The 23466-nt window shown below is 39.3% G+C and overlaps 42 non-coding genes and 9 pseudogenes across 42 annotated transcripts; all 51 read left to right on the top strand.

Annotated features, from left to right (window-relative positions):
• Window positions 1–61: 61 nt before the first annotated feature.
• Window positions 62–180, top strand: LOC146039424 (5S ribosomal RNA). Its single transcript, XR_014462931.1, has one exon. It is a non-coding gene; the product is annotated as a 5S ribosomal RNA (ribosomal RNA).
• A 346-nt stretch (window positions 181–526) lies between these two features.
• LOC146039776 (5S ribosomal RNA) lies at window positions 527–635 on the top strand (annotated as a pseudogene).
• Window positions 636–980: 345 nt separating this feature from the next.
• LOC146039815 (5S ribosomal RNA) lies at window positions 981–1104 on the top strand (annotated as a pseudogene).
• Window positions 1105–1449: 345 nt separating this feature from the next.
• Window positions 1450–1568, top strand: LOC146037326 (5S ribosomal RNA). The gene has a single exon (XR_014461010.1). It is a non-coding gene; the product is annotated as a 5S ribosomal RNA (ribosomal RNA).
• A 345-nt stretch (window positions 1569–1913) lies between these two features.
• LOC146038322 (5S ribosomal RNA) lies at window positions 1914–2032 on the top strand. The gene has a single exon (XR_014461923.1). It is a non-coding gene; the product is annotated as a 5S ribosomal RNA (ribosomal RNA).
• A 345-nt stretch (window positions 2033–2377) lies between these two features.
• LOC146040304 (5S ribosomal RNA) lies at window positions 2378–2496 on the top strand. Its single transcript, XR_014463453.1, has one exon. It is a non-coding gene; the product is annotated as a 5S ribosomal RNA (ribosomal RNA).
• Window positions 2497–2841: 345 nt separating this feature from the next.
• Window positions 2842–2960, top strand: LOC146039714 (5S ribosomal RNA; annotated as a pseudogene).
• Window positions 2961–3305: 345 nt separating this feature from the next.
• LOC146038242 (5S ribosomal RNA) lies at window positions 3306–3424 on the top strand. Its single transcript, XR_014461850.1, has one exon. It is a non-coding gene; the product is annotated as a 5S ribosomal RNA (ribosomal RNA).
• A 345-nt stretch (window positions 3425–3769) lies between these two features.
• LOC146037418 (5S ribosomal RNA) lies at window positions 3770–3888 on the top strand. Its single transcript, XR_014461096.1, has one exon. It is a non-coding gene; the product is annotated as a 5S ribosomal RNA (ribosomal RNA).
• A 343-nt stretch (window positions 3889–4231) lies between these two features.
• Window positions 4232–4350, top strand: LOC146037708 (5S ribosomal RNA). Its single transcript, XR_014461360.1, has one exon. It is a non-coding gene; the product is annotated as a 5S ribosomal RNA (ribosomal RNA).
• A 345-nt stretch (window positions 4351–4695) lies between these two features.
• LOC146038703 (5S ribosomal RNA) lies at window positions 4696–4814 on the top strand. The gene has a single exon (XR_014462273.1). It is a non-coding gene; the product is annotated as a 5S ribosomal RNA (ribosomal RNA).
• A 345-nt stretch (window positions 4815–5159) lies between these two features.
• Window positions 5160–5278, top strand: LOC146039321 (5S ribosomal RNA). Its single transcript, XR_014462837.1, has one exon. It is a non-coding gene; the product is annotated as a 5S ribosomal RNA (ribosomal RNA).
• A 346-nt stretch (window positions 5279–5624) lies between these two features.
• Window positions 5625–5743, top strand: LOC146037707 (5S ribosomal RNA). The gene has a single exon (XR_014461359.1). It is a non-coding gene; the product is annotated as a 5S ribosomal RNA (ribosomal RNA).
• Window positions 5744–6088: 345 nt separating this feature from the next.
• LOC146037706 (5S ribosomal RNA) lies at window positions 6089–6207 on the top strand. The gene has a single exon (XR_014461358.1). It is a non-coding gene; the product is annotated as a 5S ribosomal RNA (ribosomal RNA).
• Window positions 6208–6551: 344 nt separating this feature from the next.
• Window positions 6552–6670, top strand: LOC146040303 (5S ribosomal RNA). The gene has a single exon (XR_014463452.1). It is a non-coding gene; the product is annotated as a 5S ribosomal RNA (ribosomal RNA).
• A 345-nt stretch (window positions 6671–7015) lies between these two features.
• Window positions 7016–7134, top strand: LOC146038712 (5S ribosomal RNA). The gene has a single exon (XR_014462281.1). It is a non-coding gene; the product is annotated as a 5S ribosomal RNA (ribosomal RNA).
• A 345-nt stretch (window positions 7135–7479) lies between these two features.
• On the top strand, window positions 7480–7598 carry LOC146040302 (5S ribosomal RNA). The gene has a single exon (XR_014463451.1). It is a non-coding gene; the product is annotated as a 5S ribosomal RNA (ribosomal RNA).
• Window positions 7599–7943: 345 nt separating this feature from the next.
• Window positions 7944–8062, top strand: LOC146040301 (5S ribosomal RNA). Its single transcript, XR_014463450.1, has one exon. It is a non-coding gene; the product is annotated as a 5S ribosomal RNA (ribosomal RNA).
• A 345-nt stretch (window positions 8063–8407) lies between these two features.
• On the top strand, window positions 8408–8526 carry LOC146038652 (5S ribosomal RNA). The gene has a single exon (XR_014462226.1). It is a non-coding gene; the product is annotated as a 5S ribosomal RNA (ribosomal RNA).
• Window positions 8527–8871: 345 nt separating this feature from the next.
• On the top strand, window positions 8872–8990 carry LOC146037705 (5S ribosomal RNA). Its single transcript, XR_014461357.1, has one exon. It is a non-coding gene; the product is annotated as a 5S ribosomal RNA (ribosomal RNA).
• Window positions 8991–9335: 345 nt separating this feature from the next.
• LOC146040300 (5S ribosomal RNA) lies at window positions 9336–9454 on the top strand. The gene has a single exon (XR_014463449.1). It is a non-coding gene; the product is annotated as a 5S ribosomal RNA (ribosomal RNA).
• Window positions 9455–9799: 345 nt separating this feature from the next.
• On the top strand, window positions 9800–9918 carry LOC146039320 (5S ribosomal RNA). Its single transcript, XR_014462836.1, has one exon. It is a non-coding gene; the product is annotated as a 5S ribosomal RNA (ribosomal RNA).
• A 346-nt stretch (window positions 9919–10264) lies between these two features.
• On the top strand, window positions 10265–10383 carry LOC146038228 (5S ribosomal RNA). Its single transcript, XR_014461837.1, has one exon. It is a non-coding gene; the product is annotated as a 5S ribosomal RNA (ribosomal RNA).
• A 345-nt stretch (window positions 10384–10728) lies between these two features.
• LOC146039693 (5S ribosomal RNA) lies at window positions 10729–10847 on the top strand (annotated as a pseudogene).
• A 345-nt stretch (window positions 10848–11192) lies between these two features.
• Window positions 11193–11311, top strand: LOC146037779 (5S ribosomal RNA). The gene has a single exon (XR_014461426.1). It is a non-coding gene; the product is annotated as a 5S ribosomal RNA (ribosomal RNA).
• Window positions 11312–11654: 343 nt separating this feature from the next.
• LOC146037704 (5S ribosomal RNA) lies at window positions 11655–11773 on the top strand. Its single transcript, XR_014461356.1, has one exon. It is a non-coding gene; the product is annotated as a 5S ribosomal RNA (ribosomal RNA).
• Window positions 11774–12117: 344 nt separating this feature from the next.
• On the top strand, window positions 12118–12236 carry LOC146040298 (5S ribosomal RNA). Its single transcript, XR_014463447.1, has one exon. It is a non-coding gene; the product is annotated as a 5S ribosomal RNA (ribosomal RNA).
• A 345-nt stretch (window positions 12237–12581) lies between these two features.
• On the top strand, window positions 12582–12700 carry LOC146039319 (5S ribosomal RNA). Its single transcript, XR_014462835.1, has one exon. It is a non-coding gene; the product is annotated as a 5S ribosomal RNA (ribosomal RNA).
• Window positions 12701–13046: 346 nt separating this feature from the next.
• Window positions 13047–13165, top strand: LOC146038227 (5S ribosomal RNA). The gene has a single exon (XR_014461836.1). It is a non-coding gene; the product is annotated as a 5S ribosomal RNA (ribosomal RNA).
• Window positions 13166–13510: 345 nt separating this feature from the next.
• On the top strand, window positions 13511–13629 carry LOC146039692 (5S ribosomal RNA; annotated as a pseudogene).
• Window positions 13630–13974: 345 nt separating this feature from the next.
• On the top strand, window positions 13975–14093 carry LOC146040297 (5S ribosomal RNA). The gene has a single exon (XR_014463446.1). It is a non-coding gene; the product is annotated as a 5S ribosomal RNA (ribosomal RNA).
• Window positions 14094–14438: 345 nt separating this feature from the next.
• Window positions 14439–14557, top strand: LOC146037675 (5S ribosomal RNA). The gene has a single exon (XR_014461330.1). It is a non-coding gene; the product is annotated as a 5S ribosomal RNA (ribosomal RNA).
• A 345-nt stretch (window positions 14558–14902) lies between these two features.
• Window positions 14903–15021, top strand: LOC146039317 (5S ribosomal RNA). Its single transcript, XR_014462833.1, has one exon. It is a non-coding gene; the product is annotated as a 5S ribosomal RNA (ribosomal RNA).
• Window positions 15022–15366: 345 nt separating this feature from the next.
• LOC146039716 (5S ribosomal RNA) lies at window positions 15367–15485 on the top strand (annotated as a pseudogene).
• Window positions 15486–15830: 345 nt separating this feature from the next.
• LOC146037778 (5S ribosomal RNA) lies at window positions 15831–15949 on the top strand. The gene has a single exon (XR_014461425.1). It is a non-coding gene; the product is annotated as a 5S ribosomal RNA (ribosomal RNA).
• A 343-nt stretch (window positions 15950–16292) lies between these two features.
• Window positions 16293–16411, top strand: LOC146037702 (5S ribosomal RNA). Its single transcript, XR_014461355.1, has one exon. It is a non-coding gene; the product is annotated as a 5S ribosomal RNA (ribosomal RNA).
• Window positions 16412–16756: 345 nt separating this feature from the next.
• LOC146037787 (5S ribosomal RNA) lies at window positions 16757–16875 on the top strand. The gene has a single exon (XR_014461433.1). It is a non-coding gene; the product is annotated as a 5S ribosomal RNA (ribosomal RNA).
• Window positions 16876–17220: 345 nt separating this feature from the next.
• On the top strand, window positions 17221–17339 carry LOC146040295 (5S ribosomal RNA). The gene has a single exon (XR_014463445.1). It is a non-coding gene; the product is annotated as a 5S ribosomal RNA (ribosomal RNA).
• A 345-nt stretch (window positions 17340–17684) lies between these two features.
• On the top strand, window positions 17685–17803 carry LOC146039316 (5S ribosomal RNA). Its single transcript, XR_014462832.1, has one exon. It is a non-coding gene; the product is annotated as a 5S ribosomal RNA (ribosomal RNA).
• Window positions 17804–18149: 346 nt separating this feature from the next.
• LOC146038225 (5S ribosomal RNA) lies at window positions 18150–18268 on the top strand. Its single transcript, XR_014461834.1, has one exon. It is a non-coding gene; the product is annotated as a 5S ribosomal RNA (ribosomal RNA).
• Window positions 18269–18613: 345 nt separating this feature from the next.
• On the top strand, window positions 18614–18732 carry LOC146039691 (5S ribosomal RNA; annotated as a pseudogene).
• Window positions 18733–19077: 345 nt separating this feature from the next.
• Window positions 19078–19196, top strand: LOC146037777 (5S ribosomal RNA). The gene has a single exon (XR_014461424.1). It is a non-coding gene; the product is annotated as a 5S ribosomal RNA (ribosomal RNA).
• Window positions 19197–19539: 343 nt separating this feature from the next.
• LOC146037701 (5S ribosomal RNA) lies at window positions 19540–19658 on the top strand. The gene has a single exon (XR_014461354.1). It is a non-coding gene; the product is annotated as a 5S ribosomal RNA (ribosomal RNA).
• A 344-nt stretch (window positions 19659–20002) lies between these two features.
• Window positions 20003–20121, top strand: LOC146040294 (5S ribosomal RNA). Its single transcript, XR_014463444.1, has one exon. It is a non-coding gene; the product is annotated as a 5S ribosomal RNA (ribosomal RNA).
• A 345-nt stretch (window positions 20122–20466) lies between these two features.
• On the top strand, window positions 20467–20585 carry LOC146039315 (5S ribosomal RNA). The gene has a single exon (XR_014462831.1). It is a non-coding gene; the product is annotated as a 5S ribosomal RNA (ribosomal RNA).
• A 346-nt stretch (window positions 20586–20931) lies between these two features.
• LOC146038224 (5S ribosomal RNA) lies at window positions 20932–21050 on the top strand. Its single transcript, XR_014461833.1, has one exon. It is a non-coding gene; the product is annotated as a 5S ribosomal RNA (ribosomal RNA).
• A 345-nt stretch (window positions 21051–21395) lies between these two features.
• Window positions 21396–21514, top strand: LOC146039689 (5S ribosomal RNA; annotated as a pseudogene).
• A 346-nt stretch (window positions 21515–21860) lies between these two features.
• Window positions 21861–21979, top strand: LOC146040293 (5S ribosomal RNA). The gene has a single exon (XR_014463443.1). It is a non-coding gene; the product is annotated as a 5S ribosomal RNA (ribosomal RNA).
• Window positions 21980–22324: 345 nt separating this feature from the next.
• LOC146037674 (5S ribosomal RNA) lies at window positions 22325–22443 on the top strand. The gene has a single exon (XR_014461329.1). It is a non-coding gene; the product is annotated as a 5S ribosomal RNA (ribosomal RNA).
• A 345-nt stretch (window positions 22444–22788) lies between these two features.
• Window positions 22789–22907, top strand: LOC146039313 (5S ribosomal RNA). Its single transcript, XR_014462830.1, has one exon. It is a non-coding gene; the product is annotated as a 5S ribosomal RNA (ribosomal RNA).
• A 345-nt stretch (window positions 22908–23252) lies between these two features.
• Window positions 23253–23371, top strand: LOC146039715 (5S ribosomal RNA; annotated as a pseudogene).
• Window positions 23372–23466: the final 95 nt, after the last annotated feature.

Here is a 23466-nt window from a genome sequence, read left to right as displayed (position 1 = left end):
ACTTTTTTATTAGCTTACCTGGTTATAGAAGTAGAAGAGGGCAAAAAAGTGCCGGTATCTCAACTACAGCCATACCACATTGGATACGCCCAATCTCGTCTGATCTTGGAAGCTAAGCAGTGTTGGGCCTGGTTAGAACTTGGGTGGGAGACCACATGGGAACACCAGGTGCTGTAGGTTTTTTTCCATTAATGGCAAATTGTTTTTATTCTCTAGCTTTTTAAATTTTAAACTTTTTTCTCTTTATTGACAGTACAGACATTTGGAAGAGGTCAAACAGACACAATAGCCATCACCTAAAAACTTACCACACTGCTTAGGCCCAATTCCAACTGCTTTTGGGAGCTAAACAGTGTTGAGCCTCTTTAGTAGTTTAATTTGAGACCACCTGCTAATATCATGTCCTGTAGGTCTTTTTACATTACCAACACATGATTTTTTTCAGTAAGACAATATAGTTAGGAAACTTCTTTATTAGCTTACCTGGTTATAGAAGTAGAAGAGGGCAAAAAAGTGCCTGTATCTCACCTACAGCCATACCACATTGGATACGCCTGATCTTGGAAGCTAAGCAGTGTTGGGCCTGGTTAGTACTTGGGTGGGAGACCACATGGGAACACCAGGTGCTGTAGGTTTTTCCCATTACTGGCAAATTGTTTTTATTCTCTAGCTTTTTAAATTGGAAACTTTTTTCTCTTTATTGACAGTACAGACATTTGGAAGAGGTCAAACAGACACAATAGCCATCACCTAAAAACTTACCACACTGTTTAGGCCCAATTCCAACTGCTTTTGGCAGCTAAACAGTGTTGAGCCTCTTTAGTAGTTTAATTTGAGACCACCTGCTAATATCATGTCCTGTAGGTCTTTTTACATTACCAACACATGATTTTTTCCAGTAAGGCAATACAGTTAGGAAACTTTTTTATTAGCTTACCTGGTTATAGAAGTAGAAGAGGGCAAAAAAGTGCCTGGATCTCACCTACAGCCATACCACATTGGATACGCCCCATCTCGTCTGATCTTGGAAGCTAAGCAGTGTTGGGCCTGGTTAGTACTTGGGTGGGAGACCACATCACATGGGAACACCAGGTGCTCTAGGTTTTTTCCCATTAATGGCAAATTGTTTTTATTCTCTTGCTATTTAAATTGGAAACTTTTTATTTTTATTGCCAATGCAGACATTTGGGACAGGTCAAACAGACACAATAGCCATCACCTAAAAACTTGCCACACTGTTTAGGCCCAATTCCAACTGCTTTTGGGAGCTAAACAGTGTTGAGCCTCTTTAGTAGTTTAATTTGAGACCACCTGCTAATATCATGTCCTGTAGGTCTTTTTACATTACCAACACATGATTTTTTTCAGTAAGCCAATATAGTTAGGAAACTTTTTTATTAGCTTACCTGGTTATAGAAGTAGAAGAGGGCAAAAAAGTGCCTGTACCTCACCTACAGCCATACCACATTGGATACGCCCAATCTCGTCTGATCTTGGAAGCTAAGCAGTGTTGGGCCTGGTTAGTACTTGGGTGGGAGACCACATGGGAACACCAGGTGCTGTAGGTTTTTCCCATTACTGGCAAATTGTTTTTATTCTCTAGCTTTTTAAATTGGAAACTTTTTTCTCTTTATTGACAGTACAGACATTTGGAAGAGGTCAAACAGACACAATAGCCATCACCTAAAAACTTACAACACTGTTTAGGCCCAATTCCAACTGCTTTTGGCAGCTAAACAGTGTTGAGCCTCTTTAGTAGTTTAATTTGAGACCACCTGCTAATATCATGTCCTGTAGGTCTTTTTACATTACCAACACATGATTTTTTTCAGTAAGGCAATACAGTTAGGAAACTTTTTTATTAGCTTACCTGGTTATAGAAGTAGAAGAGGGCAAAAAAGTGCCGGTATCTCAACTACAGCCATACCACATTGGATACGCCCAATCTCGTCTGATCTTGGAAGCTAAGCAGTGTTGGGCCTGGTTAGTACTTTGGTGGGAGACCACATGGGAACACCAGGTGCTGTAGGTTTTTTCCCATTAATGGCAAATTGTTTTTATTCTCTTGCTATTTAAATTGGAAACTTTTTATTTTTATTGCCAATACAGACATTTGGGACAGGTCAAACAGACACAATAGCCATCACCTAAAAACTTACCACACTGTTTAGGCCCAATTCCAACTGCTTTTGGGAGCTAAACAGTGTTGAGCCTCTTTAGTAGTTTAATTTGAGACCACCTGCTAATATCATGTCCTGTAGGTATTTTTACATTACCAACACATGATTTTTTTCAGTAAGCCAATATAGTTAGGAAACTTTTTTATTAGCTTACCTGGTTATAGAAGTAAAAGATGGAAAAAAAGTGCCTGTATCTCACCTACAGCCATACCACATTGGATACGCCCAATCTCGTCTGATCTTGGAAGCTAAGCAGTGTTGGGCCTGGTTAGTACTTGGGTGGGAGACCACATGGGAACACCAGGTGCTGTAGGTTTTTCCCATTACTGGCAAATTGTTTTTATTCTCTAGCTTTTTAAATTGGAAAAAATTTTCTCTTTATTGACAGTACAGACATTTGGAAGAGGTCAAACAGACACAATAGCCATCACCAAAAAACTTACCACACTGTTTAGGCCCAATTCCAACTGCTTTTGGCAGCTAAACAGTGTTGAGCCTCTTTAGTAGTTTAGTTTGAGACCACCTGCTAATATCATGTCCTGTAGGTCTTTTTACATTACCAACACATGATTTTTTTCAGTAAGCCAATATAGTTAGGAAACTTTTTTATGAGCTTACCTGGTTATAGAAGTAGAAGAGGGCAAAAAAGTGCCTGTATCTCACCTACAATCATACCACATTAGATACGCCCAATCTCGTCTGATCTTGGAAGCTAAGCAGTGTTGGGCCTGGTTAATACTTGGGTGGGAGACCACATGGAAACACCAGGTGCTGTAGGTTTTTCCCATTACTGGCAAATTGTTTTTATTCTCTAGCTTTTTAAATTGGAAACTTTTTTCTCTTTATTGACAGTACAGACATTTGGAAGAGGTCAAACAGACACAATAGCCATCACCTAAAAATTTACCAGACTGTTTAGGCCCAATTCCAACTGCTTTTGGCAGCTAAACAGTGTTGAGCCTCTTAAGTAGTTTAATTTGAGACGACCTGCTAATATCATGTCCTGTAGGTCTTTTTACATTACCAACACATGATTTTTTTCAGTAAGGCAATACAGTTAGGAAACTTTTTTATTAGCTTTCCTGGTTATAGAAGTAGAAGAGGGCAAAAAAGTGCCTTTATCTCATCTACAGCCATACCACATTGGATACGCCCAATCTCATCTGATCTTGGGAGCTAAGCAGTGTTGGGCCTGGTTAGTACTTGGGTGGGAGACCACATGGGAACACCAGGTGCTGTAGGTTTTTTCCCATTAATGGCAAATTGTTTTTATTCTCTTGCTATTTAAATTGGAAACTTTTAATTTTTATTGCCAATACAGACATTTGGGACAGGTCAAACAGACACAATAGCCATCACCTAAAAACTTACCACACTGTTTAGGCCCAATTCCAACTGCTTTTGGGAGCTAAACAGTGTTGAGCCTCTTTAGTAGTTTAATTTGAGACCACCTGCTAATATCATGTCCTGTAGGTCTTTTTACATTACCAACACATGATTTTTTTCAGTAAGCCAATATAGTTAGGAAACTTTTTTATTTGCTTACCTGGTTATAGAAGTAGAAGATGGAAAAAAAGTGCCTGTATCTCACCTACAGCCATACCACATTGGATACGCCCAATCTCGTCAGATCTTGGAAGCTAAGCAGTGTTGGGCCTGGTTAGTACTTGGGTGGGAGACCACATGGGAACACCAGGTGCTGTAGGTTTTTCCCATTACTGGCATTGTTTTTATTCTCCAGCTTTTTAAATTGGAAAAATTTTTCTCTTTATTGACAGTACAGACATTTGGAAGAGGTCAAACAGACACAATAGCCATCACCTAAAAACTTACCACACTGTTTAGGCCCAATTCCAACTGCTTTTGGCAGCTAAACAGTGTTGAGCCTCTTAAGTAGTTTAATTTGAGACCACCTGCTAATATCATGTCCTGTAGGTCTTTTTACATTACCAACACATGATTTTTTTCAGTAAGGCAATACAGTTAGGAAACTTTTTTATTAGCTTTCCTTATTATAGAAGTAGAAGAGGGCAAAAAAGTGCCGGTATCTCACCTACAGCCATACCACATTGGATACGCCCAATCTCGTCTGATCTTGGAAGCTAAGCAGTGTTGGGCCTGGTTAGTACTTAGGTGGGAGACCACATGGGAACACCAGGTGCTGTAGGTTTTTTCCCATTAATGGCAAATTGTTTTTATTCTCTTGCTATTTAAATTGGAAAATTTTTATTTTTATTGCCAATACAGACATTTGGGACAGGTCAAACAGACACAATAGCCATCACCTAAAAACTTACCACACTGTTTAGGCCCAATTCCAACTGCTTTTGGCAGCTAAACAGTGTTGAGCCTCTTTAGTAGTTTAATTTGAGACCACCTGCTAATATCATGTCCTGTAGGTCTTTTTACATTACCAACACATGATTTTTTCCAGTAAGGCAATACAGTTAGGAAACTTTTTTATTAGCTTACCTGGTTATAGAAGTAGAAGAGGGCAAAAAAGTGCTGGTATCTCACCTACAGCCATACCACATTGGATACGCCCAATCTCGTCCGATCTTGGAAGCTAAGCAGTGTTGGGCCTGGTTAGTACTTGGGTGGGAGACCACATGGGAACACCAGGTGCTCTAGGTTTTTTCCCATTAATGGCAAATTGTTTTTATTCTCTTGCTATTTAAATTGGAAACTTTTTATTTTTATTGAAAATACAGACATTTGGGACAGGTCAAACAGACACAATAGCCATCACCTAAAAACTTACCACACTGTTTAGGCCCAATTCCAACTGCTTTTGGCAGCTAAACAGTGTTGAGCCTCTTTAGTAGTTTAATTTGAGACCACCTGCTAATATCATGTCCTGTAGGTCTTTTTACATTACCAACACATGATTTTTTTCAGCAAGGCAATACAGTTAGGAAACTTTTTTATTAGCTTACCTGGTTATAGAAGTAGAAGAGGGTAAAAAAGTGCCTGTATCTCACCTACAGCCATACCACATTGGATACGCCCAATCTCGTCTGATCGTGGAAGCTAAGCAGTGTTGGGCCTGGTTAGTACTTGGGTGGGAGACCACATGGGAACACCAGGTGCTGCAGGTTTTTTCCCATTAATGGCAAATTGTTTTTATTCTCTTGCTATTTAAATTGGAAACCTTTTTCTTTTTAGTGACAGTACAGACATTTGGGACAGGTCAAACAGACACAATAGCCATCACCTAAAAACTTACCACACTGTTTAGGCCCAATTCCAACTGCTTTTGGCAGCTAAACAGTGTTGAGCCTCTTAAGTAGTTTAATTTGAGACCACCTGCTAATATCATGTCCTGTAGGTCTTTTTACATTACCAACACATGATTTTTTTCAGTAAGGCAATACAGTTAGGAAACTTTTTTATTAGCTTTCCTTATTATAGAAGTAGAAGAGGGCAAAAAAGTGCCGGTATCTCACCTACAGCCATACCACATTGGATACGCCCAATCTCGTCTGATCTTGGAAGCTAAGCAGTGTTGGGCCTGGTTAGTACTTAGGTGGGAGACCACATGGGAACACCAGGTGCTGTAGGTTTTTTCCCATTAGTGGCAAATTGTTTTTATTCTCTTGCTATTTAAATTGGAAAATTTTTATTTTTATTGCCAATACAGACATTTGGGACAGGTCAAACAGACACAATAGCCATCACCTAAAAACTTACCACACTGTTTAGGCCCAATTCCAACTGCTTTTGGCAGCTAAACAGTGTTGAGCCTCTTAAGTAGTTTAATTTGAGACCACCTGCTAATATCATGTCCTGTAGGTCTTTTTACATTACCAACACATGATTTTTTTCAGTAAGGCAATACAGTTAGGAAACTTTTTTATTAGCTTTCCTTATTATAGAAGTAGAAGAGGGCAAAAAAGTGCCGGTATCTCACCTACAGCCATACCACATTGGATACGCCCAATCTCGTCTGATCTTGGAAGCTAAGCAGTGTTGGGCCTGGTTAGTACTTAGGTGGGAGACCACATGGGAACACCAGGTGCTGTAGGTTTTTCCCATTAATGGCAAATTGTTTTTATTCTCTTGCTATTTAAATTGGAAAATTTTTATTTTTATTGCCAATACAGACATTTGGGACAGGTCAAACAGACACAATAGCCATCACCTAAAAACTTACCACACTGTTTAGGCCCAATTCCAACTGCTTTTGGCAGCTAAACAGTGTTGAGCCTCTTTAGTAGTTTAATTTGAGACCACCTGCTAATATCATGTCCTGTAGGTCTTTTTACATTACCAACACATGATTTTTTCCAGTAAGGCAATACAGTTAGGAAACTTTTTTATTAGCTTACCTGGTTATAGAAGTAGAAGAGGGCAAAAAAGTGCTGGTATCTCACCTACAGCCATACCACATTGGATACGCCCAATCTCGTCTGATCTTGGAAGCTAAGCAGTGTTGGGCCTGGTTAGTACTTGGGTGGGAGACCACATGGGAACACCAGGTGCTGTAGGTTTTTTCCCATTAATGGCAAATTGTTTTTATTCTCTTGCTATTTAAATTGGAAACTTTTTATTTTTATTGAAAATACAGACATTTGGGACAGGTCAAACAGACACAATAGCCATCACCTAAAAACTTACCACACTGTTTAGGCCCAATTCCAACTGCTTTTGGCAGCTAAACAGTGTTGAGCCTCTTTAGTAGTTTAATTTGAGACCACCTGCTAATATCATGTCCTGTAGGTCTTTTTACATTACCAACACATGATTTTTTTCAGCAAGGCAATACAGTTAGGAAACTTTTTTATTAGCTTACCTGGTTATAGAAGTAGAAGAGGGTAAAAAAGTGCCTGTATCTCACCTACAGCCATACCACATTGGATACGCCCAATCTCGTCTGATCGTGGAAGCTAAGCAGTGTTGGGCCTGGTTAGTACTTGGGTGGGAGACCACATGGGAACACCAGGTGCTGTAGGTTTTTTCCCATTAGTGGCAAATTGTTTTTATTCTCTTGCTATTTAAATTGGAAACTTTTTATTTTTATTGCCAATACAGACATTTGGGACAGGTCAAACAGACACAATAGCCATCACCTAAAAACTTACCACACTGTTTAGGTCCAATTCCAACTGCTTTTGGCAGCTAAACAGTGTTGAGACTCTTTAGTAGTTTAATTTGAGACCACCTGCTAATATCATGTCCTGTAGGTCTTTTTACATTACCAACACATGATTTTTTTCAGTAAGGCAATACAGTTAGGAAACTTTTTTATTAGCTTTCCTGGTTATAGAAGTAGAAGAGGGCAAAAAAGTGCCGGTATCTCACCTACAGCCATACCACATTGGATACGCCCAATCTCGTCTGATCTTGGAAGCTAAGCAGTGTTGGGCCTGGTTAGTACTTGGGTGGGAGACCACATGGGAACACCAGGTGCTGTAGGTTTTTTCCCATTAATGGCAAATTGTTTTTATTCTCTTGCTATTCAAATTGGAAACTTTTTATTTTTATTGCCAATACAGACATTTGGGACAGGTCAAACAGACACAATAGCCATCACCTAAAAACTTACCACACTGTTTAGGTCCAATTCCAACTGCTTTTGGCAGCTAAACAGTGTTGAGACTCTTTAGTAGTTTAATTTGAGACCACCTGCTAATATCATGTCCTGTAGGTCTTTTTACATTACCAACACATGATTTTTTTCAGTAAGGCAATACAGTTAGGAAACTTTTTTATTAGCTTACCTGGTTATAGAAGTAGAAGAGGGCAAAAAAGTGCCGGTATCTCACCTACAGCCATACCACATTGGATACGCCCAATCTCGTCTGATCTTGGAAGCTAAGCAGTGTTGGGCCTGGTTAGTACTTGGGTGGGAGACCACATGGGAACACCAGGTGCTGTAGGTTTTTTCCCATTAATGGCAAATTGTTTTTATTCTCTTGCTATTTAAATTGGAAACTTTTTATTTTTATTGAAAATACAGACATTTGGGACAGGTCAAACAGACACAATAGCCATCACCTAAAAACTTACCACACTGTTTAGGCCCAATTCCAACTGCTTTTGGGAGCTAAACAGTGTTGAGCCTCTTTAGTAGTTTAGTTTGAGACCACCTGCTAATATCATGTCCTGTAGGTCTTTTTACATTACCAACACATGATTTTTTTCAGTAAGCCAATATAGTTAGGAAACTTTTTTATGAGCTTACCTGGTTATAGAAGTAGAAGAGGGCAAAAAAGTGCCTGTATCTCACCTACAGTCATACCACATTGGATACGCCCAATCTCGTCTGATCTTGGAAGCTAAGCAGTGTTGGGCCTGGTTAATACTTGGGTGGGAGACCACATGGGAACACCAGGTGCTGTAGGTTTTTCCCATTACTGGCAAATTGTTTTTATTCTCTAGCTTTTTAAATTGGAAACTTTTTTCTCTTTATTGACAGTACAGACATTTGGAAGAGGTCAAACAGACACAATAGCCATGACCTAAAAATTTACCACACTGTTTAGGCCCAATTCCAACTGCTTTTGGCAGCTAAACAGTGTTGAGCCTCTTAAGTAGTTTAATTTGAGACCACCTGCTAATATCATGTCCTGTAGGTCTTTTTACATTACCAACACATGATTTTTTTCAGTAAGGCAATACAGTTAGGAAACTTTTTTATTAGCTTTCCTTATTATAGAAGTAGAAGAGGGCAAAAAAGTGCCGGTATCTCACCTACAGCCATACCACATTGGATACGCCCAATCTCGTCTGATCTTGGAAGCTAAGCAGTGTTGGGCCTGGTTAGTACTTAGGTGGGAGACCACATGGGAACACCAGGTGCTGTAGGTTTTTTCCCATTAATGGCAAATTGTTTTTATTCTCTTGCTATTTAAATTGGAAATTTTTTATTTTTATTGCCAATACAGACATTTGGGACAGGTCAAACAGACACAATAGCCATCACCTAAAAACTTACCACACTGTTTAGGCCCAATTCCAACTGCTTTTGGCAGCTAAACAGTGTTGAGCCTCTTTAGTAGTTTAATTTGAGACCACCTGCTAATATCATGTCCTGTAGGTCTTTTTACATTACCAACACATGATTTTTTCCAGTAAGGCAATACAGTTAGGAAACTTTTTTATTAGCTTACCTGGTTATAGAAGTAGAAGAGGGCAAAAAAGTGCTGGTATCTCACCTACAGCCATACCACATTGGATACGCCCAATCTCGTCTGATCTTGGAAGCTAAGCAGTGTTGGGCCTGGTTAGTACTTGGGTGGGAGACCACATGGGAACACCAGGTGCTGTAGGTTTTTTCCCATTAATGGCAAATTGTTTTTATTCTCTTGCTATTTAAATTGGAAACTTTTTATTTTTATTGAAAATACAGACATTTGGGACAGGTCAAACAGACACAATAGCCATCACCTAAAAACTTACCACACTGTTTAGGCCCAATTCCAACTGCTTTTGGCAGCTAAACAGTGTTGAGCCTCTTTAGTAGTTTAATTTGAGACCACCTGCTAATATCATGTCCTGTAGGTCTTTTTACATTACCAACACATGAATTTTTTCAGCAAGGCAATAAAGTTAGGAAACTTTTTTATTAGCTTACCTGGTTATAGAAGTAGAAGAGGGTAAAAAAGTGCCTGTATCTCACCTACAGCCATACCACATTGGATACGCCCAATCTCGTCTGATCGTGGAAGCTAAGCAGTGTTGGGCCTGGTTAGTACTTGGGTGGGAGACCACATGGGAACACCAGGTGCTGCAGGTTTTTTCCCATTAATGGCAAATTGTTTTTATTCTCTTGCTATTTAAATTGGAAACCTTTTTCTTTTTATTGACAGTACAGACATTTGGGACAGGTCAAACAGACACAATAGCCATCACCTAAAAACTTACCACACTGTTTAGGCCCAATTCCAACTGCTTTTGGGAGCTAAACAGTGTTGAGCCTCTTTAGTAGTTTAATTTGAGACGACCTGCTAATATCATGTCCTGTAGGTCTTTTTACATTACCAACACATGATTTTTTTCAGTAAGCCAATGCAGTTAGGAAACTTTTTTATTAGCTTACCTGGTTATAGAAGTAGAAGAGGGCAAAAAAGTGCCTGTATCTCACCTACAGCCATACCGCATTGGATACGCCCAATCTCGTCTGATCTTGGAAGCTAAGCAGTGTTGGGCCTGGTTAGTACTTGGGTGGGAGACCACATGGGAACACCAGGTGCTGTAGGATTTTTCCCATTAATGACAAATTGTTTTTATTCTCTTGCTATTTAAATTGGAAACTTTTTATTTTTATTGCCAATACAGACATTTGGGACAGGTCAAACAGACACAATAGCCATCACCTAAAAACTTACCACACTGTTTAGGCCCAATTCCAACTGCTTTTGGCAGCTAAACAGTGCTGAGCCTCTTTAGTAGTTTAGTTTGAGACCACCTGCTAATATCATGTCCTGTAGGTCTTTTTACATTACCAACACATGATTTTTTTCAGTAAGCCAATATAGTTAGGAAACTTTTTTATTAGCTTACCTGGTTATAGAAGTAGAAGAGGGCAAAAAAGTGCATGTATCTCCCCTACAGTCATACCACATTGGATACGCCCAATCTCATCTGATCTTGGAAGCTAAGCAGTGTTAGGCCTGGTTATTAGTTGGGTGGGAGACCACATGGGAACACCAGGTGCTGTAGGTTTTTCCCATTACTGGCAAATTGTTTTTATTCTCTAGCTTTTTAAATTGGAAACTTTTTTCTCTTTATTGACAGTACAGACATTTGGAAGAGGTCAAACAGACACAATAGCCATCACTTAAAAACTTACTACACTGTTTAGGCCCAATTCCAACTGCTTTTGGCAGCTAAACAGTGTTGAGCCTCTTTAGTAGTTTAATTTGAGACCACCTGCTAATATCATGTCCTGTAGGTCTTTTTACATTACCAACACATGATTTTTTTCAGTAAGCCAATATAGTTAGGAAACTTTTTTATTAGCTTACCTGGTTATAGAAGTAGAAGATGGAAAAAAAGTGCCTGTATCTCACCTACAGCCATACCACATTGGATACGCCCAATCTCGTCTGATCTTGGAAGCTAAACAGTGTTGGGCCTGGTTAGTACTTGGGTGGGAGACCACATGGGAACACCAGGTGCTGTAGGTTTTTCCCATTACTGGCATTGTTTTTATTCTCCAGCTTTTTAAATTGGAAATTTTTTTCTCTTTATTGACAGTACAGACATTTGGAAGAGGTCAAACAGACACAATAGCCATCACCTAAAAACTTACCACACTGTTTAGGCCCAATTCCAACTGCTTTTGGCAGCTAAACAGTGTTGAGCCTCTTAAGTAGTTTAATTTGAGACCACCTGCTAATATCATGTCCTGTAGGTCTTTTTACATTACCAACACATGATTTTTTTCAGTAAGGCAATACAGTTAGGAAACTTTTTTATTAGCTTTCCTTATTATAGAAGTAGAAGAGGGCAAAAAAGTGCCGGTATCTCACCTACAGCCATACCACATTGGATACGCCCAATCTCGTCTGATCTTGGAAGCTAAGCAGTGTTGGGCCTGGTTAGTACTTAGGTGGGAGACCACATGGGAACACCAGGTGCTGTAGGTTTTTCCCATTAATGGCAAATTGTTTTTATTCTCTTGCTATTTAAATTGGAAAATTTTTATTTTTATTGCCAATACAGACATTTGGGACAGGTCAAACAGACACAATAGCCATCACCTAAAAACTTACCACACTGTTTAGGCCCAATTCCAACTGCTTTTGGCAGCTAAACAGTGTTGAGCCTCTTTAGTAGTTTAATTTGAGACCACCTGCTAATATCATGTCCTGTAGGTCTTTTTACATTACCAACACATGATTTTTTCCAGTAAGGCAATACAGTTAGGAAACTTTTTTATTAGCTTACCTGGTTATAGAAGTAGAAGAGGGCAAAAAAGTGCTGGTATCTCACCTACAGCCATACCACATTGGATACGCCCAATCTCGTCTGATCTTGGAAGCTAAGCAGTGTTGGGCCTGGTTAGTACTTGGGTGGGAGACCACATGGGAACACCAGGTGCTGTAGGTTTTTTCCCATTAATGGCAAATTGTTTTTATTCTCTTGCTATTTAAATTGGAAACTTTTTATTTTTATTGAAAATACAGACATTTGGGACAGGTCAAACAGACACAATAGCCATCACCTAAAAACTTACCACACTGTTTAGGCCCAATTCCAACTGCTTTTGGCAGCTAAACAGTGTTGAGCCTCTTTAGTAGTTTAATTTGAGACCACCTGCTAATATCATGTCCTGTAGGTCTTTTTACATTACCAACACATGATTTTTTTCAGCAAGGCAATACAGTTAGGAAACTTTTTTATTAGCTTACCTGGTTATAGAAGTAGAAGAGGGTAAAAAAGTGCCTGTATCTCACCTACAGCCATACCACATTGGATACGCCCAATCTCGTCTGATCGTGGAAGCTAAGCAGTGTTGGGCCTGGTTAGTACTTGGGTGGGAGACCACATGGGAACACCAGGTGCTGCAGGTTTTTTCCCATTAATGGCAAATTGTTTTTATTCTCTTGCTATTTAAATTGGAAACCTTTTTCTTTTTATTGACAGTACAGACATTTGGGACAGGTCAAACAGACACAATAGCCATCACCTAAAAACTTACCACACTGTTTAGGCCCAATTCCAACTGCTTTTGGGAGCTAAACAGTGTTGAGCCTCTTTAGTAGTTTAATTTGAGACGACCTGCTAATATCATGTCCTGTAGGTCTTTTTACATTACCAACACATGATTTTTTTCAGTAAGCCAATGCAGTTAGGAAACTTTTTTATTAGCTTACCTGGTTATAGAAGTAGAAGAGGGCAAAAAAGTGCCTGTATCTCACCTACAGCCATACCGCATTGGATACGCCCAATCTCGTCTGATCTTGGAAGCTAAGCAGTGTTGGGCCTGGTTAGTACTTGGGTGGGAGACCACATGGGAACACCAGGTGCTGTAGGATTTTTCCCATTAATGACAAATTGTTTTTATTCTCTTGCTATTTAAATTGGAAACTTTTTATTTTTATTGCCAATACAGACATTTGGGACAGGTCAAACAGACACAATAGCCATCACCTAAAAACTTACCACACTGTTTAGGCCCAATTCCAACTGCTTTTGGCAGCTAAACAGTGCTGAGCCTCTTTAGTAGTTTAGTTTGAGACCACCTGCTAATATCATGTCCTGTAGGTCTTTTTACATTACCAACACATGATTTTTTTCAGTAAGCCAATATAGTTAGGAAACTTTTTTATTAGCTTACCTGGTTATAGAAGTAGAAGAGGGCAAAAAAGTGCATGTATCTCCCCTACAGTCATACCACATTGGATACGCCCAATCTCATCTGATCTTGGAAGCTAAGCAGTGTTAGGCCTGGTTATTAGTTGGGTGGGAGACCACATGGGAACACCAGGTGCTGTAGGTTTTTCCCATTACTGGCAAATTGTTTTTATTCTCTAGCTTTTTAAATTGGAAACTTTTTTCTCTTTATTGACAGTACAGACATTTGGAAGAGGTCAAACAGACACAATAGCCATCACTTAAAAACTTACTACACTGTTTAGGCCCAATTCCAACTGCTTTTGGCAGCTAAACAGTGTTGAGCCTCTTTAGTAGTTTAATTTGAGACCACCTGCTAATATCATGTCCTGTAGGTCTTTTTACATTACCAACACATGATTTTTTTCAGTAAGGCAATACAGTTAGGAAACTTTTTTATTAGCTTTCCTGGTTATAGAAGTAGAAGAGGGCAAAAAAGTGCCGGTATCTCACCTACAGCCATACCACATTGGATACGCCCAATCTCGTCTGATCTTGGAAGCTAAGCAGTGTTGGGCCTGGTTAGTACTTGGGTGGGAGACCACATGGGAACACCAGGTGCTGTAGGTTTTTTCCCATTAGTGGCAAATTGTTTTTATTCTCTTGCTATTTAAATTGGAAATTTTTTATTTTTATTGCCAATACAGACATTTGGGACAGGTCAAACAGACACAATAGCCATCACCTAAAAACTTACCACACTGTTTAGGCCCAATTCCAACTGCTTTTGGCAGCTAAACAGTGTTGAGCCTCTTTAGTAGTTTAATTTGAGACCACCTGCTAATATCATGTCCTGTAGGTCTTTTTACATTACCAACACATGATTTTTTCCAGTAAGGCAATACAGTTAGGAAACTTTTTTATTAGCTTACCTGGTTATAGAAGTAGAAGAGGGCAAAAAAGTGCTGGTATCTCACCTACAGCCATACCACATTGGATACGCCCAATCTCGTCTGATCTTGGAAGCTAAGCATTGTTGGGCCTGGTTAGTACTTGGGTGGGAGACCACATGGGAACACCAGGTGCTGTAGGTTTTTTCCCATTAATGGCAAATTGTTTTTATTCTCTTGCTATTTAAATTGGAAACTTTTTATTTTTATTGAAAATACAGACATTTGGGACAGGTCAAACAGACACAATAGCCATCACCTAAAAACTTACCACACTGTTTAGGCCCAATTCCAACTGCTTTTGGCAGCTAAACAGTGTTGAGCCTCTTTAGTAGTTTAATTTGAGACCACCTGCTAATATCATGTCCTGTAGGTCTTTTTACATTACCAACACATGATTTTTTTCAGCAAGGCAATACAGTTAGGAAACTTTTTTATTAGCTTACCTGGTTATAGAAGTAGAAGAGGGTAAAAAAGTGCCTCTATCTCACCTACAGCCATACCACATTGGATACGCCCAATCTCGTCTGATCGTGGAAGCTAAGCAGTGTTGGGCCTGGTTAGTACTTGGGTGGGAGACCACATGGGAACACCAGGTGCTGCAGGTTTTTTCCCATTAATGGCAAATTGTTTTTATTCTCTTGCTATTTAAATTGGAAACTTTTTATTTTTATTGCCAATACAGACATTTGGGACAGGTCAAACAGACACAATAGCCATCACCTAAAAACTTACCACACTGTTTAGGCCCAATTCCAACTGCTTTTGGCAGCTAAACAGTGTTGAGCCTCTTTAGTAGTTTAGTTTGAGACCACCTGCTAATATCATGTCCTGTAGGTCTTTTTACATTACCAACACATGATTTTTTTCAGTAAGCCAATATAGTTAGGAAACTTTTTTATTAGCTTACCTGGTAATAGAAGTAGAAGAGGGCAAAAAAGTGCCTGTATCTCCCCTACAGTCATACCACATTGGATACGCCCAATCTCATCTGATCTTGGAAGCTAAGCAGTGTTAGGCCTGGTTATTACTTGGGTGGGAGACCACATGGGAACACCAGGTGCTGTAGCTTTTTCCCATTACTGGCAAATTGTTTTTATTCTCTAGCTTTTTAAATTGGAAACTTTTTTCTCTTTATTGACAGTACAGACATTTGGAAGAGGTCAAACAGACACAATAGCCATCACTTAAAAACTTACCACACTGTTTAGGCCCAATTCCAACTGCTTTTGGCAGCTAAACAGTGTTGAGCCTCTTTAGTAGTTTAGATTGAAACCACCTGCTAATATCATGTCCTGTAGGTCTTTTTACATTACCAACACATGATTTTTTTCAGTAAGCCAATATAGTTAGGAAACTTTTTTATTAGCTTACCTGGTTATAGAAGTAGAAGATGGAAAAAAAGTGCCTGTATCTCACCTACAGCCATACCACATTGGATACGCCCAATCTCGTCTGATCTTGGAAGCTAAACAGTGTTGGGCCTGGTTAGTACTTGGGTGGGAGACCACATGGGAACACCAGGTGCTGTAGGTTTTTCCCATTACTGGCATTGTTTTTATTCTCCAGCTTTTTAAATTGGAAATTTTTTTCTCTTTATTGACAGTACAGACATTTGGAAGAGGTCAAACAGACACAATAGCCATCACCTAAAAACTTACCACACTGTTTAGGCCCAATTCCAACTGCTTTTGGCAGCTAAACAGTGTTGAGCCTCTTAAGTAGTTTAATTTGAGACCACCTGCTAATATCATGTCCTGTAGGTCTTTTTACATTACCAACACATGATTTTTTTCAGTAAGGCAATACAGTTAGGAAACTTTTTTATTAGCTTTCCTTATTATAGAAGTAGAAGAGGGCAAAAAAGTGCCGGTATCTCACCTACAGCCATACCACATTGGATACGCCCAATCTCGTCTGATCTTGGAAGCTAAGCAGTGTTGGGCCTGGTTAGTACTTAGGTGGGAGACCACATGGGAACACCAGGTGCTGTAGGTTTTTTCCCATTAATGGCAAATTGTTTTTATTCTCTTGCTATTTAAATTGGAAATTTTTTATTTTTATTGCCAATACAGACATTTGGGACAGGTCAAACAGACACAATAGCCATCACCTAAAAACTTACCACACTGTTTAGGCCCAATTCCAACTGCTTTTGGCAGCTAAACAGTGTTGAGCCTCTTTAGTAGTTTAATTTGAGACCACCTGCTAATATCATGTCCTGTAGGTCTTTTTACATTACCAACACATGATTTTTTCCAGTAAGGCAATACAGTTAGGAAACTTTTTTATTAGCTTACCTGGTTATAGAAGTAGAAGAGGGCAAAAAAGTGCTGGTATCTCACCTACAGCCATACCACATTGGATACGCCCAATCTCTTCTGATCTTGGAAGCTAAGCAGTGTTGGGCCTGGTTAGTACTTGGGTGGGAGACCACATGGGAACACCAGGTGCTGTAGGTTTTTTCCCATTAATGGCAAATTGTTTTTATTCTCTTGCTATTTAAATTGGAAATTTTTTATTTTTATTGCCAATACAGACATTTGGGACAGGTCAAACAGACACAATAGCCATCACCTAAAAACTTACCACACTGTTTAGGCCCAATTCCAACTGCTTTTGGCAGCTAAACAGTGTTGAGCCTCTTTAGTAGTTTAATTTGAGACCACCTGCTAATATCATGTCCTGTAGGTCTTTTTACATTACCAACACATGATTTTTTCCAGTAAGGCAATACAGTTAGGAAACTTTTTTATTAGCTTACCTGGTTATAGAAGTAGAAGAGGGCAAAAAAGTGCTGGTATCTCACCTACAGCCATACCACATTGGATACGCCCAATCTCGTCTGATCTTGGAAGCTAAGCAGTGTTGGGCCTGGTTAGTACTTGGGTGGGAGACCACATGGGAACACCAGGTGCTGTAGGTTTTTTCCCATTAATGGCAAATTGTTTTTATTCTCTTGCTATTTAAATTGGAAACTTTTTATTTTTATTGAAAATACAGACATTTGGGACAGGTCAAACAGACACAATAGCCATCACCTAAAAACTTACCACACTGTTTAGGCCCAATTCCAACTGCTTTTGGCAGCTAAACAGTGTTGAGCCTCTTTAGTAGTTTAATTTGAGACCACCTGCTAATATCATGTCCTGTAGGTCTTTTTACATTACCAACACATGAATTTTTTCAGCAAGGCAATAAAGTTAGGAAACTTTTTTATTAGCTTACCTGGTTATAGAAGTAGAAGAGGGTAAAAAAGTGCCTGTATCTCACCTACAGCCATACCACATTGGATACGCCCAATCTCGTCTGATCGTGGAAGCTAAGCAGTGTTGGGCCTGGTTAGTACTTGGGTGGGAGACCACATGGGAACACCAGGTGCTGCAGGTTTTTTCCCATTAATGGCAAATTGTTTTTATTCTCTTGCTATTTAAATTGGAAACCTTTTTCTTTTTATTGACAGTACAGACATTTGGGACAGGTCAAACAGACACAATAGCCATCACCTAAAAACTTACCACACTGTTTAGGCCCAATTCCAACTGCTTTTGGGAGCTAAACAGTGTTGAGCCTCTTTAGTAGTTTAATTTGAGACGACCTGCTAATATCATGTCCTGTAGGTCTTTTTACATTACCAACACATGATTTTTTTCAGTAAGCCAATGCAGTTAGGAAACTTTTTTATTAGCTTACCTGGTTATAGAAGTAGAAGAGGGCAAAAAAGTGCCTGTATCTCACCTACAGCCATACCGCATTGGATACGCCCAATCTCGTCTGATCTTGGAAGCTAAGCAGTGTTGGGCCTGGTTAGTACTTGGGTGGGAGACCACATGGGAACACCAGGTGCTGTAGGATTTTTCCCATTAATGACAAATTGTTTTTATTCTCTTGCTATTTAAATTGGAAACTTTTTATTTTTATTGCCAATACAGACATTTGGGACAGGTCAAACAGACACAATAGCCATCACCTAAAAACTTACCACACTGTTTAGGCCCAATTCCAACTGCTTTTGGCAGCTAAACAGTGCTGAGCCTCTTTAGTAGTTTAGTTTGAGACCACCTGCTAATATCATGTCCTGTAGGTCTTTTTACATTACCAACACATGATTTTTTTCAGTAAGCCAATATAGTTAGGAAACTTTTTTATTAGCTTACCTGGTTATAGAAGTAGAAGAGGGCAAAAAAGTGCATGTATCTCCCCTACAGTCATACCACATTGGATACGCCCAATCTCATCTGATCTTGGAAGCTAAGCAGTGTTAGGCCTGGTTATTAGTTGGGTGGGAGACCACATGGGAACACCAGGTGCTGTAGGTTTTTCCCATTACTGGCAAATTGTTTTTATTCTCTAGCTTTTTAAATTGGAAACTTTTTTCTCTTTATTGACAGTACAGACATTTGGAAGAGGTCAAACAGACACAATAGCCATCACTTAAAAACTTACTACACTGTTTAGGCCCAATTCCAACTGCTTTTGGCAGCTAAACAGTGTTGAGCCTCTTTAGTAGTTTAATTTGAGACCACCTGCTAATATCATGTCCTGTAGGTCTTTTTACATTACCAACACATGATTTTTTTCAGTAAGCCAATATAGTTAGGAAACTTTTTTATTAGCTTACCTGGTTATAGAAGTAGAAGATGGAAAAAAAGTGCCTGTATCTCACCTACAGCCATACCACATTGGATACGCCCAATCTCGTCTGATCTTGGAAGCTAAACAGTGTTGGGCCTGGTTAGTACTTGGGTGGGAGACCACATGGGAACACCAGGTGCTGTAGGTTTTTCCCATTACTGGCATTGTTTTTATTCTCCAGCTTTTTAAATTGGAAATTTTTTTCTCTTTATTGACAGTACAGACATTTGGAAGAGGTCAAACAGACACAATAGCCATCACCTAAAAACTTACCACACTGTTTAGGCCCAATTCCAACTGCTTTTGGCAGCTAAACAGTGTTGAGCCTCTTAAGTAGTTTAATTTGAGACCACCTGCTAATATCATGTCCTGTAGGTCTTTTTACATTACCAACACATGATTTTTTTCAGTAAGGCAATACAGTTAGGAAACTTTTTTATTAGCTTTCCTTATTATAGAAGTAGAAGAGGGCAAAAAAGTGCCGGTATCTCACCTACAGCCATACCACATTGGATACGCCCAATCTCGTCTGATCTTGGAAGCTAAGCAGTGTTGGGCCTGGTTAGTACTTAGGTGGGAGACCACATGGGAACACCAGGTGCTGTAGGTTTTTCCCATTAATGGCAAATTGTTTTTATTCTCTTGCTATTTAAATTGGAAAATTTTTATTTTTATTGCCAATACAGACATTTGGGACAGGTCAAACAGACACAATAGCCATCACCTAAAAACTTACCACACTGTTTAGGCCCAATTCCAACTGCTTTTGGCAGCTAAACAGTGTTGAGCCTCTTTAGTAGTTTAATTTGAGACCACCTGCTAATATCATGTCCTGTAGGTCTTTTTACATTACCAACACATGATTTTTTCCAGTAAGGCAATACAGTTAGGAAACTTTTTTATTAGCTTACCTGGTTATAGAAGTAGAAGAGGGCAAAAAAGTGCTGGTATCTCACCTACAGCCATACCACATTGGATACGCCCAATCTCGTCTGATCTTGGAAGCTAAGCAGTGTTGGGCCTGGTTAGTACTTGGGTGGGAGACCACATGGGAACACCAGGTGCTGTAGGTTTTTTCCCATTAATGGCAAATTGTTTTTATTCTCTTGCTATTTAAATTGGAAACTTTTTATTTTTATTGAAAATACAGACATTTGGGACAGGTCAAACAGACACAATAGCCATCACCTAAAAACTTACCACACTGTTTAGGCCCAATTCCAACTGCTTTTGGCAGCTAAACAGTGTTGAGCCTCTTTAGTAGTTTAATTTGAGACCACCTGCTAATATCATGTCCTGTAGGTCTTTTTACATTACCAACACATGATTTTTTTCAGCAAGGCAATACAGTTAGGAAACTTTTTTATTAGCTTACCTGGTTATAGAAGTAGAAGAGGGTAAAAAAGTGCCTGTATCTCACCTACAGCCATACCACATTGGATACGCCCAATCTCGTCTGATCGTGGAAGCTAAGCAGTGTTGGGCCTGGTTAGTACTTGGGTGGGAGACCACATGGGAACACCAGGTGCTGCAGGTTTTTTCCCATTAATGGCAAATTGTTTTTATTCTCTTGCTATTTAAATTGGAAACCTTTTTCTTTTTATTGACAGTACAGACATTTGGGACAGGTCAAACAGACACAATAGCCATCACCTAAAAACTTACCACACTGTTTAGGCCCAATTCCAACTGCTTTTGGGAGCTAAACAGTGTTGAGCCTCTTTAGTAGTTTAATTTGAGACGACCTGCTAATATCATGTCCTGTAGGTCTTTTTACATTACCAACACATGATTTTTTTCAGTAAGCCAATGCAGTTAGGAAACTTTTTTATTAGCTTACCTGGTTATAGAAGTAGAAGAGGGCAAAAAAGTGCCTGTATCTCACCTACAGCCATACCGCATTGGATACGCCCAATCTCGTCTGATCTTGGAAGCTAAGCAGTGTTGGGCCTGGTTAGTACTTGGGTGGGAGACCACATGGGAACACCAGGTGCTGTAGGATTTTTCCCATTAATGACAAATTGTTTTTATTCTCTTGCTATTTAAATTGGAAACTTTTTATTTTTATTGCCAATACAGACATTTGGGACAGGTCAAACAGACACAATAGCCATCACCTAAAAACTTACCACACTGTTTAGGCCCAATTCCAACTGCTTTTGGCAGCTAAACAGTGCTGAGCCTCTTTAGTAGTTTAGTTTGAGACCACCTGCTAATATCATGTCCTGTAGGTCTTTTTACATTACCAACACATGATTTTTTTCAGTAAGCCAATATAGTTAGGAAACTTTTTTATTAGCTTACCTGGTTATAGAAGTAGAAGAGGGCAAAAAAGTGCATGTATCTCCCCTACAGTCATACCACATTGGATACGCCCAATCTCATCTGATCTTGGAAGCTAAGCAGTGTTAGGCCTGGTTATTAGTTGGGTGGGAGACCACATGGGAACACCAGGTGCTGTAGGTTTTTCCCATTACTGGCAAATTGTTTTTATTCTCTAGCTTTTTAAATTGGAAACTTTTTTCTCTTTATTGACAGTACAGACATTTTGGAAGAGGTCAAACAGACACAATAGCCATCACTTAAAAACTTACTACACTGTTTAGGCCCAATTCCAACTGCTTTTGGCAGCTAAACAGTGTTGAGCCTCTTTAGTAGTTTAATTTGAGACCACCTGCTAATATCATGTCCTGTAGGTCTTTTTACATTACCAACACATGATTTTTTTCAGTAAGGCAATACAGTTAGGAAACTTTTTTATTAGCTTTCCTGGTTATAGAAGTAGAAGAGGGCAAAAAAGTGCCGGTATCTCACCTACAGCCATACCACATTGGATACGCCCAATCTCGTCTGATCTTGGAAGCTAAGCAGTGTTGGGCCTGGTTAGTACTTGGGTGGGAGACCACATGGGAACACCAGGTGCTGTAGGTTTTTTCCCATTAGTGGCAAATTGTTTTTATTCTCTTGCTATTTAAATTGGAAATTTTTTATTTTTATTGCCAATACAGACATTTGGGACAGGTCAAACAGACACAATAGCCATCACCTAAAAACTTACCACACTGTTTAGGCCCAATTCCAACTGCTTTTGGCAGCTAAACAGTGTTGAGCCTCTTTAGTAGTTTAATTTGAGACCACCTGCTAATATCATGTCCTGTAGGTCTTTTTACATTACCAACACATGATTTTTTCCAGTAAGGCAATACAGTTAGGAAACTTTTTTATTAGCTTACCTGGTTATAGAAGTAGAAGAGGGCAAAAAAGTGCTGGTATCTCACCTACAGCCATACCACATTGGATACGCCCAATCTCGTCTGATCTTGGAAGCTAAGCATTGTTGGGCCTGGTTAGTACTTGGGTGGGAGACCACATGGGAACACCAGGTGCTGTAGGTTTTTTCCCATTAATGGCAAATTGTTTTTATTCTCTTGCTATTTAAATTGGAAACTTTTTATTTTTATTGAAAATACAGACATTTGGGACAGGTCAAACAGACACAATAGCCATCACCTAAAAACTTACCACACTGTTTAGGCCCAATTCCAACTGCTTTTGGCAGCTAAACAGTGTTGAGCCTCTTTAGTAGTTTAATTTGAGACCACCTGCTAATATCATGTCCTGTAGGTCTTTTTACATTACCAACACATGATTTTTTTCAGCAAGGCAATACAGTTAGGAAACTTTTTTATTAGCTTACCTGGTTATAGAAGTAGAAGAGGGTAAAAAAGTGCCTCTATCTCACCTACAGCCATACCACATTGGATACGCCCAATCTCGTCTGATCGTGGAAGCTAAGCAGTGTTGGGCCTGGTTAGTACTTGGGTGGGAGACCACATGGGAACACCAGGTGCTGCAGGTTTTTTCCCATTAATGGCAAATTGTTTTTATTCTCTTGCTATTTAAATTGGAAACTTTTTATTTTTATTGCCAATACAGACATTTGGGACAGGTCAAACAGACACAATAGCCATCACCTAAAAACTTACCACACTGTTTAGGCCCAATTCCAACTGCTTTTGGCAGCTAAACAGTGTTGAGCCTCTTTAGTAGTTTAGTTTGAGACCACCTGCTAATATCATGTCCTGTAGGTCTTTTTACATTACCAACACATGATTTTTTTCAGTAAGCCAATATAGTTAGGAAACTTTTTTATTAGCTTACCTGGTAATAGAAGTAGAAGAGGGCAAAAAAGTGCCTGTATCTCCCCTACAGTCATACCACATTGGATACGCCCAATCTCATCTGATCTTGGAAGCTAAGCAGTGTTAGGCCTGGTTATTACTTGGGTGGGAGACCACATGGGAACACCAGGTGCTGTAGCTTTTTCCCATTACTGGCAAATTGTTTTTATTCTCTAGCTTTTTAAATTGGAAACTTTTTTCTCTTTATTGACAGTACAGACATTTGGAAGAGGTCAA

Source organism: Crinia signifera, chromosome 9 (genome assembly GCF_055691185.1).
Source record: "Crinia signifera chromosome 9, ASM5569118v1, whole genome shotgun sequence".
NCBI lineage: Eukaryota > Metazoa > Chordata > Amphibia > Anura > Myobatrachidae > Crinia > Crinia signifera.
This window is presented reverse-complemented; position numbering and strand designations above follow the sequence as displayed.